Raw genomic sequence first — 12,701 nt, 5'->3', positions numbered from 1 at the left:
ATAGTGTAGACCCCGGATCAATTAATGCATATACAATATGTGAAAAGATGGATAATGTACCTATAACCACATCCGGTGAAGCCTCCAAATTTTGTCGATTCCCTAGGGCATACGTGCGATTCTGAACTCCACTAAAACTAGCTGCCCCTCTAACACCTCTACCATGACCTGCAGGCATTTGTGCACCCCTGCCTAAAGAAGGAACTGATGAAGACGATGCAGCAATCGATCCAGCAGGTTGTGCTATACCACCCATGCCCCTTTGAGGGCAATTTCTCATCATGTGTCCCGGTGTACCACACCAAAAACAAGCATCTGTCCCAAACCTACATGTGCCTAGGTGATTTCTCCCGCATTGTATACAAAGTTGTCGAGGAGGTCTTGATTGGCTCATAATTCCCTCCTCGTGGTACCCCGTTGTTCTTGAGCTTTGACTTTCACCTCTTTGCCCAAACTGATCGCCCCAAGACCCTCGGGGTGGAGCACTAGCTGTAGAGTAGGAAAATGATGGCCTAGGCGGTCTATTAGAAAATCGAGGCTTAAACTCACCTTGAGATTGGGTAAACTGCCCCGTAGATTTGGCCCTCTTGGACTGCCCTCTTTCCGACTCTTGTGCCATTCTTCTTTGCCTTTGATCCTCCAACTTTTGTGCAAAAGCTTGCATCCTCGCTATATCCATGTCTTTATTCAAAGAAGCAATGGTACAATCTCTAACCAAATATGAATCTAATCTGTCAACATATCAATGAACTCTATCCTCCATAGTAGACACTACATTAGGAGCATACCTAGATAAAGAATTAAACTTGAGACTGTACTCCCTCACGCTCATATTCCCTTGGTGGAGATTTAAAAAACTGATCAGCACGGGCCTCTCGAATCTCTAATGGCAGATAATGGTCAAGAAATGCCTTTTTGAACTCTTTCCAACTAGCTAAAGGTACATTTGTAACCCTTGATTGCTTACAAGCTTCATACCACAATATAGCCATACCCCTGAGTCTATATGTTGCTAGCTCAACTACTTCTTTACCACTTACATGCATAACATCCAAAGTTCGTTGAATCTGATCAATAAAGTCTTGCGGATCTTCTTAAGGATCTGACCCGGTGAATGATGGAGGGTCCAAATTAAGAAAATCACGTATCCGCATACTAGCAGCCCTATGTGCACCACTCGTACCTGCAATTGGACCTTCTTGCCTTTGCCCTTGGCCAGCAACTATACGAGTCAATAATTGGACTGCATTCTTTAATTCTTGCTCAGTAGTATTAATAGGGGGTTCTCGAGGTCCTGCTTCCCTCTTTAAATCATCTGGAGATGGAGGAGTCGGGGAAGTCTGTGATAGAGACTCATTTTGAGCCTCACTTTGATCAGCTTGTCTAGGTAATGATTGGCTACTCCCTTCTCCGGCAGCCACATCTATTTGCTTGCCTGTATTTTTACTCCTTCTCGTAACCGACATTTTTACTATAATAAAACAATTTAGAGGTTAGATATAATCCACCTACAATATGGCTCTATCGCACGATCTAGAAGATGAAAAAAATAGAAGCAACTCCTACTTGTCCCGTAGCCTCCTGTTTATAGATGTGGTGCACAACACATCCATAAGCAAGACTCTACATAGACACGGCTTTGTAGACTCCCTAGGATGACCTGCTCTGATACCACTTTAGTCACACCTCAGATCTGATTAAGACGGACAGACACCCGATGTCTAAATGGCCCGGGAGAACCAACTTAAAACATGTACTTACCATACATTTAACTATGATAACTATGAAGCTATGACAAGCTTATATGCCCTGTAGTGATAAAAGACCGACATAGATAGGGCCAAAACTTATATACAACACTTGGCGGTAGAGGCCACAATTGTTAAGAGACAAGACACAACCAAACTTTATACATTAGTCTACAAAGCCTCTACAAGATAGACAACCTTAGTTTAGGTCGGGACAAGGCCCCGCCTTACCCTTAACTACTATACGGTAACAAAATAGATGCCAAAGACTCGATTAAGCCCCGAATCAACTTGGAGCTCACCAATAGCAGCTGAGTGTCCTGTGCTCCTACTGGGGAGGTCTACTAGCTGGAGTACCTGTGGCTCCAGCATGAAATGCAGCGTCCCCCGAGAGGGACGTCAGTACGAAGAATGTACTGAATATGTAAGGCAATAACATATGTAAACAAGAGCTCAATTGAAATCAAGTATCAATATGTAACTGCATAGATTAGATTAAAGACCACCCTTGTTGCTGTTGTGGGATCATGTACATTATATTCTTTTCTGTAAATTTTCTTTACATTGCGATCTCTGTAAAGCATGTGATACAAATAACCAACTGATCAGTGGTAAAAGAGGATGACCCATGCTAGGCATTTTAACCCCTGAGATGCTGTCCTCAAATATATAAATTTGGGATCGACCCATGCTAGGCTTTCGCCCCTAGGCTGCCACCCTTATACACAAATTGGGATCGACCCATGCTAGGCTTTTGCCCCTGGGCTGCCACCCTTACACATATACCGCTTCATATAGTTTCTTTAATCTTTGAGATTGTTATTTTGGTGGTCATAATTATTTTTGAGCATCAGAACTGTGGATCAGTAGTAGGAAACATGTGAATATGCACTTAGGGCAATAACAATAACACAAGATGGAAATGTAACACTAATGAATTACATAAGAGCTCAAATGACACAATGGTCCTCATTTGATTGACAGGAGGAATCACAAAGCTACTGCTGAAATTACCCTTTTCTCATACCAATACTTGGAAAAGTAAAGATGCACATATATTGAAGCAATTCGACACACTAAGGAGAGGGGAACTATTGTTAGCTGTGTTTGGGATTGTACGCTGCCACTAAGTGACTTTTACTTGAAAGAGCACTTAGGAAGCTCACTTGTTGGTAGTGCCACAAGCAGAGTTCATGCCAAATAATATAGAATCGAATAGCCTTACATACCTTGCTGTACCACTCAGATAGTACAATGAATTAACCTCCTTCCTTTCCGATTATTAATCTACAATGAAATAAGTAACACAACTAATATTAGTAGCTAACCAACAGATTGGGCTACTTAAACTTGACAAATAGTAATCAGGCAGCAAACCCATACTTATCAAACTGATGGTATGCATTCCACCTCTTCTCCTTTAATAACGTCATATAAAATACGACCTTCTAATAAGGTCCCCTGAAACTCCTCGGGCTTTATAACATATGCAAAACAATATATAAAGGGGTTGCAGGCAGCAAGCTCATGCAACGCCCAATTAGATGGTACGTTACTGCACCCTTTATCGTTTTATCCTTTAACAAGTTCTCATGACTTCTGCACATGCCTCCTTATGTTACTATACACAAATCAGTTTCTAATTGTCAGAATGTGGCAGTAGCAATATGAACTCATGGTTTCCGACCACTGTCCCTTGAACATCCAACTAACATTACATTTAAAATGCTCAAATGGGCTAACAATTGAGTTAAAGGGGACTCCCCTCCATGGTTGTCCCAACATGCACAATTAACCAGAACATTCCCCAATCTCACACCATGTAAAAGGAACATACAAAATCCCCTAACCAATTCAAGCACAAAAGAGGGATGAAAAAATTAACATATGGCAGTAGCCTTACCTTAAGGTGAAATCAGTTCCTCCTCTTGAATTTCTTAAGATGGGAGATGTTACACCTACTTGTACTCGAAAAATAAAGGGTTTTCTTAGATTTTTAATGGTGAACTTTCTGGCCAGCACTTTGGAGCTTCTAGGGTTTCTTTTTGGGAGTAAATTGCTGTAGAACAACTGAGAGATATATGAAATGAATTTCATTCTCTTAAGGGTTTATGAACGTTTTTACATTAAGAAAAATGTAGAAATATCTAGTCCCTCACTTTACATTCTAATTCCCCTTGGATTGATATTTCTATGGATTTCATATTGGGGATGCCAAGGACTAAGTATGGTAAGGATAGTATATTTGTGGTAGCAGATATATTTTATAAAATGGCTCGTTTTATCCCATGTAAAAAGACTAATGATGCATCTCATGTGGCTGACTTATTTGTAAAATAAGTGGTTAAATTGCATGGAATACCTAGAACTATTGTTAGTGATAGGGATGCCAAGTTCTTAAGTCACTTTTGGAGAATTCTTTGGGGAAAGTTGGGAACTAAATTGCTATTTTCTACATCTTGTCACCCACAATCGGACGGGCAAACAAAAGTGGTTAATAGAACTTTAGGGAACATGTTGAGGGCTGTTTTGAAAGGAAAGTTGACTTCTTGGGAAGATTACTTACCTATTGTAGAATTTGCTTATAATAGGACCTTCCATTCTTCTACTGGTAAGACTCCTTTTGAAGTTGTATATGGATTCAACCCCCTTACCCCTCTTGATTTATTGCCTTTGCCTACTAATGATTTTTCTAATCTTGATGGTAAGAAGAAGGCTGATATGATGAAGAAAATTCATGAACAAACAAGGCTTGCAATTGAAAAGAAGAACAAGGAAGTTGCATTGCGAAGGAATAAGGGCAGAAAATATGTTGTTTTTAAACCTGGTGACTTGGTTTGGGTGCATATGCGAAAGGAAAGATTTCCTTCCAAAAGAAAGACCAAACTAGATCCTAGAGGAAGTGGGCCATACAAAGTCCTTGAAAGGATTGGAGACAATGCTTATAAACTTGATCTTCCTGGTGAGTTCCAAGTTAGTGCTACTTTTAATGTTTCTGATCTTTCCCATTTTGATGCAGATTTGAATTCGAGGACGAATTCTCTTCAAGAAGAGGGGAATGATAGCATCCAAGGAAGCTCTACTCCATTGAAGGACAAGGATGAAGCTTTAGAAACTCCAAGGAGGCCCATAACAAGATCTCAAACCAAGGAGTTCAATGATAAGCTGATCAATCACACTGATAGCTTCAATAGTTCACTGAAATTTATGTGAATGATCGTGACAGCTCTTCAAATCCTATTCAGTCTGATAAGCTCAATGGGCTTCAATCGCTGATCCAAAGGTGTCTTATTGAGGAAGAAGAGCTCAAGCCCAAGGGAGAGGAAATGTCCAAATGCTACAATTATTTGGTGGCCCAAATTCAAGCCCAAGATGAGGAATTTTAAGGTCCAATTTCGTACAAAAAAGGTCAAGAAGAGTCCAAGAATCAGCCACAACAAGAGTTGCTTCCGCCCAAGTTTTGAGAGAAGACTAGTCAAACTTTCCAATATTGTCAATATTCTTTTCCTAGTTGGTATTTACCTTATTTATTTATTTATATATATATATAGGTTATTAATATTTTCCTTATTCTATTTATGGTCTCCTAAGTACCATTTAATGCTTTCCTAGAAGTACTAAATTTGTTCCTAGTTAGGTTACTTTATTTCCTTTCTAGAGTAGGATTCCTTGTATTTGTCTTTTTAGGGTTTCTTGGATGTTTTTTCCCCTTCTCCTATATATAGGAGTCCTTTTCATTCATTAAAGACAATTTAGATTGATATTAATAATATTTGAGAGAGTTCTTTGAACCATTGTGACTTGTTCTTTGAGAATTTATCTTTAAACCTTTACTACTTTCATAGTTTAAGGTATAAAGTAACTTCTTCTTGTGATATCTTTGGTTTCTTTTTGGTATTCGTTAGAAGGTGATTAGTTTCTACATACTAATTATTGTCTTTAGTTACTCATAAAGCGGTCAAGATCCGAATCTATCATTTTGATTCGTTTTCTCAAGTAAAGGCGTTAGATTTCTTCCATAAATCTATACGTTGTTACTTGGATCTTTTCAAGGCCTTAGAACATCTAATCCTTGGAAATTCGTGGATCTTTCCTTCTAAATTCCAATATCTTTAGTTAATTTTTTTTGGTTCTTTTCTTTGTGTTTCCGCATTCTAATATTCAATTCTCTATTTGTGATCTCCCTTAACCTTGTTGTTATCATTAAGGTTTAGGGTGAAGTGTTTAGGGTTTCTTTGGGTAAAGAGTTTAGGATTTAGGGTTTCTTAGGATTTAGGGTTTAGGGTCTAAGTTTTTTATTTAAGGATTTTTAATGTTTAGGGCTTAGGGCTTAAGCTTTTGTAGAATTTTTTATGTTTAGAGTTTTTTTAGGTTTAGGATTTTAAAAGGGGTTTTCAATATTGTTATGATTTTTTACGTTTTAGGGGTTCTTAGGGATTAAGGTTTCTTTGGGTTTAGGGCTTAGGATTTAGATTTAGGATTTTTAGGGGTTAGGGGTTTTAGGGTTTTTTTAGGTTTAGTGTTTTTAAAGGTGTTTTTAGGGATTAGGATTTCTTAGGGTTTAGGGTTAGCTGGTGTTTCATAAGTCTTGGGGTTTAGGGGTTTCCCTAAGGTTTAGGGTTTAGTGTTCCTTAGGGTTTAGGGTTTAGGGTTTCTTAGGGGCTTCAGATTTCTTAGGTTTAGGCTTTTAAAGGTGTTGATCTAATATGCTTCTGATATGCCAACTCAAGGTTAGCTTGGGGTCACTCGTGATCCAAGGTCCCGTGTTACGTCAAGGAGGGTAACCTCGGGGAGTGACAAAAACAATGTCTGAATAAAAGCCTCTAATTGACTAGAGATGCTGGGACATGCCCCCAACTAACTCTAGCAAAACTGAAAATAAAATGAAAGACTGAATATAAAACATGTAAATCATCCTCGAAAAATGAAAACTCACCACTGATATTGCTGAATGGTACTGAGCATGCATGATATAATAAAGCTGAACAAATATATATAACTAATAGAGCATATTGAACAATGATATAATCTGAACATGATGAATAAGAGTTTAGGTCTTTGGTTAAGGGTTTTTAGGTTAGGGTTTACAACTTAAGTTTTTCTAGGATTTTTTTTGGTCAAGAGTTTTTTCAATTTAGGATTGTGAAAGATTTTTTAGGATCATTATTGTTTTTACGATATATGAGTCCTAAGGGCTTAGGATTTAGGGTTTTTGATTAAGGAATTTTTTTTAGAGTTTTTAAGGTTGGTTTTCGGGATTTTTAGTTTTAGGGTTTTAAAGGTTTTTAGTGTTTAGCTTTTCCTAGGGTTTAGGATTTCTTAGAGTTTCATAAGGCTTAGGGTTGGGGGTTTATCCCTAAGATTTAGGGTTTAGGTTTCTTAGGGTTTGAGTTTTAACATTTAATGTTTCCTATGTTTTTTTTGGGTCATTTAGGGTTTAGGGTTTAGTGTTTAGTGTTTTAGGTTTAGGGTTTTTCAATGGTTTAGGGTTTAGGTTCGTTAGGTTTAAGGTTTTTTAGAGGTTTTTTAGGTTTAGAGTTTTAATTTTTTTTTTGTTGTTTTTTAGTGTTTAGTTTTTCTTAGGATTTAGCATTTCTTAGGGTTTAGGGAATCTTAGAGTTTCATAAGGCTTAGGGTTGGGGGTTTATCCCTATGGTTTAGCGTTTTGGTTTCTTAGGATTTGAGTTGATCATTTAAGGTCTCCTAGGTTATTTTTTGGGTCATTTAGGGTCTATGGTTTTGTGTTTTAGGTTTAGGGTTTTTCTAGAATAGGGTTTAGGTTTGTTAGGTTTAAGATATTTTAGGTTTAGAGTTTTTAAAGTTTTTTTTTGTTGTTTATTAGGATTTTGGGTTCCTTAGTGCTTTTTTGGGTTGAAGGGTTTGGGGTTTTCTTAGGGTTAGGGGTTTTGGCTTATGATTTTTAAGGGTTTATGATTTAGGGTTTCTTAGGGTTTAGGGTTCAAGGTTTAGGGTTTTGAATTTAGGGTTCCTTTTAGTTTAGGGGTTTTAAAGGTTCTTTTTTTAGGTTTTTAAATGATTTTTAGGGTTTAGGTTTTCTTACTGATTTTTTAGGGTTTAGGGTTTAGGATCTTAGGTTTTAGGATATTAGGGTTGATAAGGGTTTAAGGTTTAGAATTTCGTAGGGTTTCTTGGTCTAGGGTTTAGGGTTTAGGGTTTTTGGTTTAAAGATTTTTTTTTGAATTTTTTTTAAGGTATATAATGGCTTATTATTTCTTAGGGATTTTATAGGTTTAGGGTTTTTTTAGGGTTTCTTTATGTTTAGGGTTAAGGCCAAAGGATTAGGGTTTAGGCCCTAAGGTATAAGGTTTAAGGTTTAGGGTTTTGGATTTTAGGTTAAGAGTTTTTTAGGGTTTATGGGTTTTTTTAGGTTTATGATTTTTATGATTAGGGTTTTTAAATGTTTTAGGGTTTCTATGGTTTTTTTAAGAATTTGGATTTCTTAAGATTTAGGGTTAGGTAGGCCTAGTTTAGGGCATAGGATTTTAAGTTTAGGGATTTTTGTAGGGCTTATGAGTTTAAAGGGATTTATTGTTTTTCCTCGGGTATTATAGTTTTAGGGGTCTTAATGGATTTTAGGGTTTAGGGTTTCATATGGTTTGGGTTTTAGGGTTTAGCCCTATGGTTTAGAGTTAAGGATTTAGAGTTTTGTTAGGGTATATGATTTAGCGTTTAGGATTTCTAAGGGCAAAGTTTTTCTAAGGGATTTTAGGATTTAGAATTTTGGGCTTAAGATTTTCTAGGGTTTTATTAGGTTTAGAGGAATTTTTAGTTTTAGGGTTTAAGGTGTTTAGGATTTTTTGGTTTTTTTTACTTTTAAGGGGTTCTTAGAGCTTAGGGGTTTTATAGGGTTATTGGGGTTTAGGGTTTTAAGAGTTTTGTAGGGTTTAGGGTTTTTAAAAGTTTAGGGTTTTAAGAGTTTTGTAGGGTTTTTTTATTTCTTAAGGTTTAGGGTTTCTTAGGGTTTAGCCCTAAGGTTTAGGTGTCACGCCTCACATCCCTTTAAGACGGACGGGCACCCGATGCCCTAAAGGCCCGAGAGAACCAGCATGTAACCTGTGCTTAACTATGCATATAACTAAGACAATCTTGTGACAAGTTCACGTAGGATGCAACAACATAAGTAGACCTAAAACTTATATACATGACTTGGTCGCTGAGACCACAACTTGTTAAGATGCAATTGAACCGTATACATAAGTCTACAAAGCCTCTAAAAGATAGAAAAAACTTAGAGTAGGTCGGGACATACCTCGCCATACTCTTAACTACGATACAATACCAAAATGAATCTACCAAGGACTCTGTAAAACTCCGAATCAATCTGGAGCTCACCAAATTGGGATCGGCCAATGCTAGGCTTTCGCTGCTGAGCTGCCACCCATAATTATAAAAATTGCTTTAGTTAGATTCTTTAATCTTTGAGATTGTTGTTTTGGTGGTCATAATCATTTTTTATATTTGGAATTACGGACCAGTAGTGGAAGACATGAAAATAATACTTCAAGGAAGTCACAATGACATAAGGAGTTATGTAACATCAATGCATTACTGGTGAGCTTAAATGACACAATTGACTTCAACTGACTATGAGGAGGATTCACCAAACTTGCTTTTGCAAATACCATTTCTATACCAGCACATAGGAGGATAATTACACAAGTATAGAGTGGTGAACATATAATGAAGTAATTCTATACACTAAGGGGAGGGGGAAATATTGTCAGCTATTTGAAGATCGTACGTTGCCACTATGTTTCCTTTACTAGGAATAGAACTTGAGAAATTCCATTATTGATATTGATTGCAAATATCAAATTTCATGCCGAAAAATATTGAATCGAATAGCCTTACATACCTTATTCCTTGACCAATATAACTATCACGATTCAGTCTCCCCTTTTAGGTGTTAATCTGTAAGTCATGACAAACTAATATTAGTAGCTATCACACCTGAGCCTCATAAAATAGCAACTAACTTTGACTGGTAATTAAGGCTGGGCACCGGACCGGAATGCGACCACCGGGTTGTTGATCGGTATCGGGATGAACCGGACCGGAACTACCGGGATGGAGGCTCAGTTCCATCCCATTCCACTATATACCGGGATAGAACCGGGACGGACCGGAATGGACCGGAACGGAACGGGATGGGATAAACGGGACGACACATATAGCTATTTCAAAAAATAATTATTTTTTTTGAGTTATTTTGAATTACGAAAATACGAATGTTTTTTTTAATTTTTCTAAGTTATAATATATTATAGTATTTGAGTTTTAAAATTTATAATAATTTTACTTAAGTTTATTTTAAAGATATTTTTTAAAATTTTTACGTATATAAGTTTGTAAGTTAAGTTTAATAAAGTTTTTTTTTTAGTGTTTTTGAGCTTATGTAGTTATGTTATAAGTTTTAAAGATTTGAATCTTTTGAAGTTTATAAGTTAATAAGTTATACTTATAACTTGTAAGTTAAATAACTTAAGTTTGTAATTTTAAAAAATTAAATAAACAAAAAAGAAATGCTAATAAAAGTAAATAATGACAAAAATATTATTTTTTATTTTAATTAAAAATGATTTATCGGGACCGGACCGGAACCGGAATGAACCGGTACCGGTACAAAATCATGATACCGTTCCATTCCGTGTACCGGTTCAGTGTATCCCATCCCGTCCCGAATACTAACGGATCGGAACGAACCGGAACTGTACCGGTACAACCCGTTCCGGTGCCCAGCCTTACTGGTAATGAGCCCATACACTTCTTAAATAATGTGTATCGGCTCATCCTCCTTCTCTGCCCAATACACATTATATATCATTTTGCAAGATTACCCAAGTTGCACCAACAACAATACACATAAAACAACCTCAAATATTCTTTATCATATAACCAATTATTGAACTCACCACCCCTTGAGTTTTTTTATGACAGCACACCCATAATTCTTCACTCAAACTCATACATAAGGAGGAAGAAAATGGAGCAGTCACCTTACCTCAATTTCCGCAACTTCTCGTTATAACTTGAATTCCTCTAGAACCTCAACTTCCCTTCACACTTAACCCAAAGAAGAAGAGANAGGAAGAAAATGGAGCAGTCACCTTACCTCAATTTCCGCAACTTCTCGTTATAACTTGAATTCCTCTAGAACCTCAACTTCCATTCACACTTAACCCAAAGAAGAAGAGAAAAGTATCTTAATAATTAAGGAAAGTAAGTAGTAGCTTGTGGAAACTTCTTCCTTCTACTTATAATTGAGCATGAATAACATGTTTTCTAGTCTTCCATGGGAGAATTAAGGTAAATCCATAAGTGTTACTCTTACCTTGGTTTGCAGATATGAAGATTTCTTCAAGAACCCTAGAAAGAACTTTAAGGCTACTGTTTTAATTCTTAAGAGAAAAGGGAGAGAGAGCTGGAGTGAATTGTGAATTTTGTATGTTAAAATAAGTGAAAAGATCAGCTCAAATTGGGTTTATATGAAGCCTTCTTGACCGTAAAAAAATAATCCTCTAGAACATCCCATTTTGGTCCATTTTCAACCACTAATTGATCAAGTAGGTGATGCACCTGCTTATGTACATCAAGCAGCTCAAAAGGTCAAACTAGGTGATGCACCTACTAGCTTTCACTTGGGCTTAAATATATTGGGCCTTGGCAGATTTGGCTGTTGGGCTTAAATTTCATTTTCCTTTTATTTAACTTTGTTTGGGCCTCAAGTGAGTCCATTAGCAAAGGCCCAATCTGATCCATAAACCTTGGCCTTTTTAACTAGATCCATATAGCTCAAGTAGGTGATGCACCTACTTGGTCCTTTGGACTGGTCAATAAGTCAAAGTATGTGATGCACCTACTTGTCACCTACTAGTTTAGCTCACTGAAACGTGCAAGGCTGACATCACCTTCCGAGCTAGTTTAAACAAATGCTAATCATATAAGAAACATAGTCCCTCACCTATACTATACGGCTATGCCAAGTATCACAAGAATAGAACAAGCATATGCATAATACAGACTGTTACATCCTCCCTCCCTTAAAACATTCATCCTCGAATGTTAGCATGGTTATCCATCCCAAACAAGTTCAAGCCTAAGTTAGTAATTCTATTAGTCACATTGAACATATAAACTTATTCTTACTTGTTAACGCCTTAACTCAACATTTTCATCTTTCTCATCGGTCTGGAAAAGACGAGGATACTTCAATTTCATTGCTTCGTCCGCTTCCCATGTAACTTCTTCTACTTGTTGGTTCCTCCATAATACTTTTACAGAAGCTACTTCTTTATTCCTTAACTTCCTAACTTGTCGATCCAAAATAGCAATGGGTACTTCTTCATAAGTGGGATCTCTCATAACTTGTACCCCTTCAGTAGAAGTAATACGAGATGGGTCACATACGTATTTTCGAACCATGAAGACATGAAACACCGGATGAACGGTTGAATGTTCTTGAGGTAGCTCTAACTCATACATAACTTGTCCAATTCTTCTGATAATCTTAAATGACCCTATGTAGCGTGGACTCAACTTTTCCTTTTTACCAAACCTCATTACCCCTTTCATCGGTGACACCTTCAAGAACACTTAATCTCCTATGGAAAATTCTAGTCCTCTCCTTCTAACATTCGCATGTGATTTATGTCGACTTTGAGCTGTTTCTAGCCGCTGTTGTATCAACTTGACTTTTTCCATAGCTTGATGAACAAGGTCTGGCCCAAATAAGGCTGTTTCAGCTGTTTCGAACCAGCCAATTGGGGATCTACATTTTCTACCATATAAAGCTTCATAAGGTGCCATTTTAATACTTGAATGGTAGCTATTGTTATAAGAGATTTCAATAAGCGGTAGATGATCATCCCAGCTACCCTTGAAGTCTAATACACAAGCTCGCAACATATCCTCAAGTGTTTAAATTGTACGCTC

The 12,701-nt window shown here is 37.1% G+C and overlaps 1 pseudogene; it reads left to right on the top strand.

Moving 5' to 3' along the window:
- The window catches only part of LOC125868518 (uncharacterized), a 17,989-nt pseudogene extending 6,783 nt beyond the window's left edge, over positions 1-11,206 (top strand).
- The last annotated feature ends 1,495 nt before the right edge of the window (positions 11,207-12,701 follow it).

This window comes from Solanum stenotomum, chromosome 6 (assembly GCF_019186545.1).
Source record: "Solanum stenotomum isolate F172 chromosome 6, ASM1918654v1, whole genome shotgun sequence".
In the NCBI taxonomy this organism is placed as follows: Eukaryota; Viridiplantae; Streptophyta; class Magnoliopsida; order Solanales; family Solanaceae; genus Solanum; species Solanum stenotomum.
The sequence above is the reverse complement of the archived record's forward strand: the minus strand, read 5'-3'. Positions and strand labels throughout refer to the sequence as shown.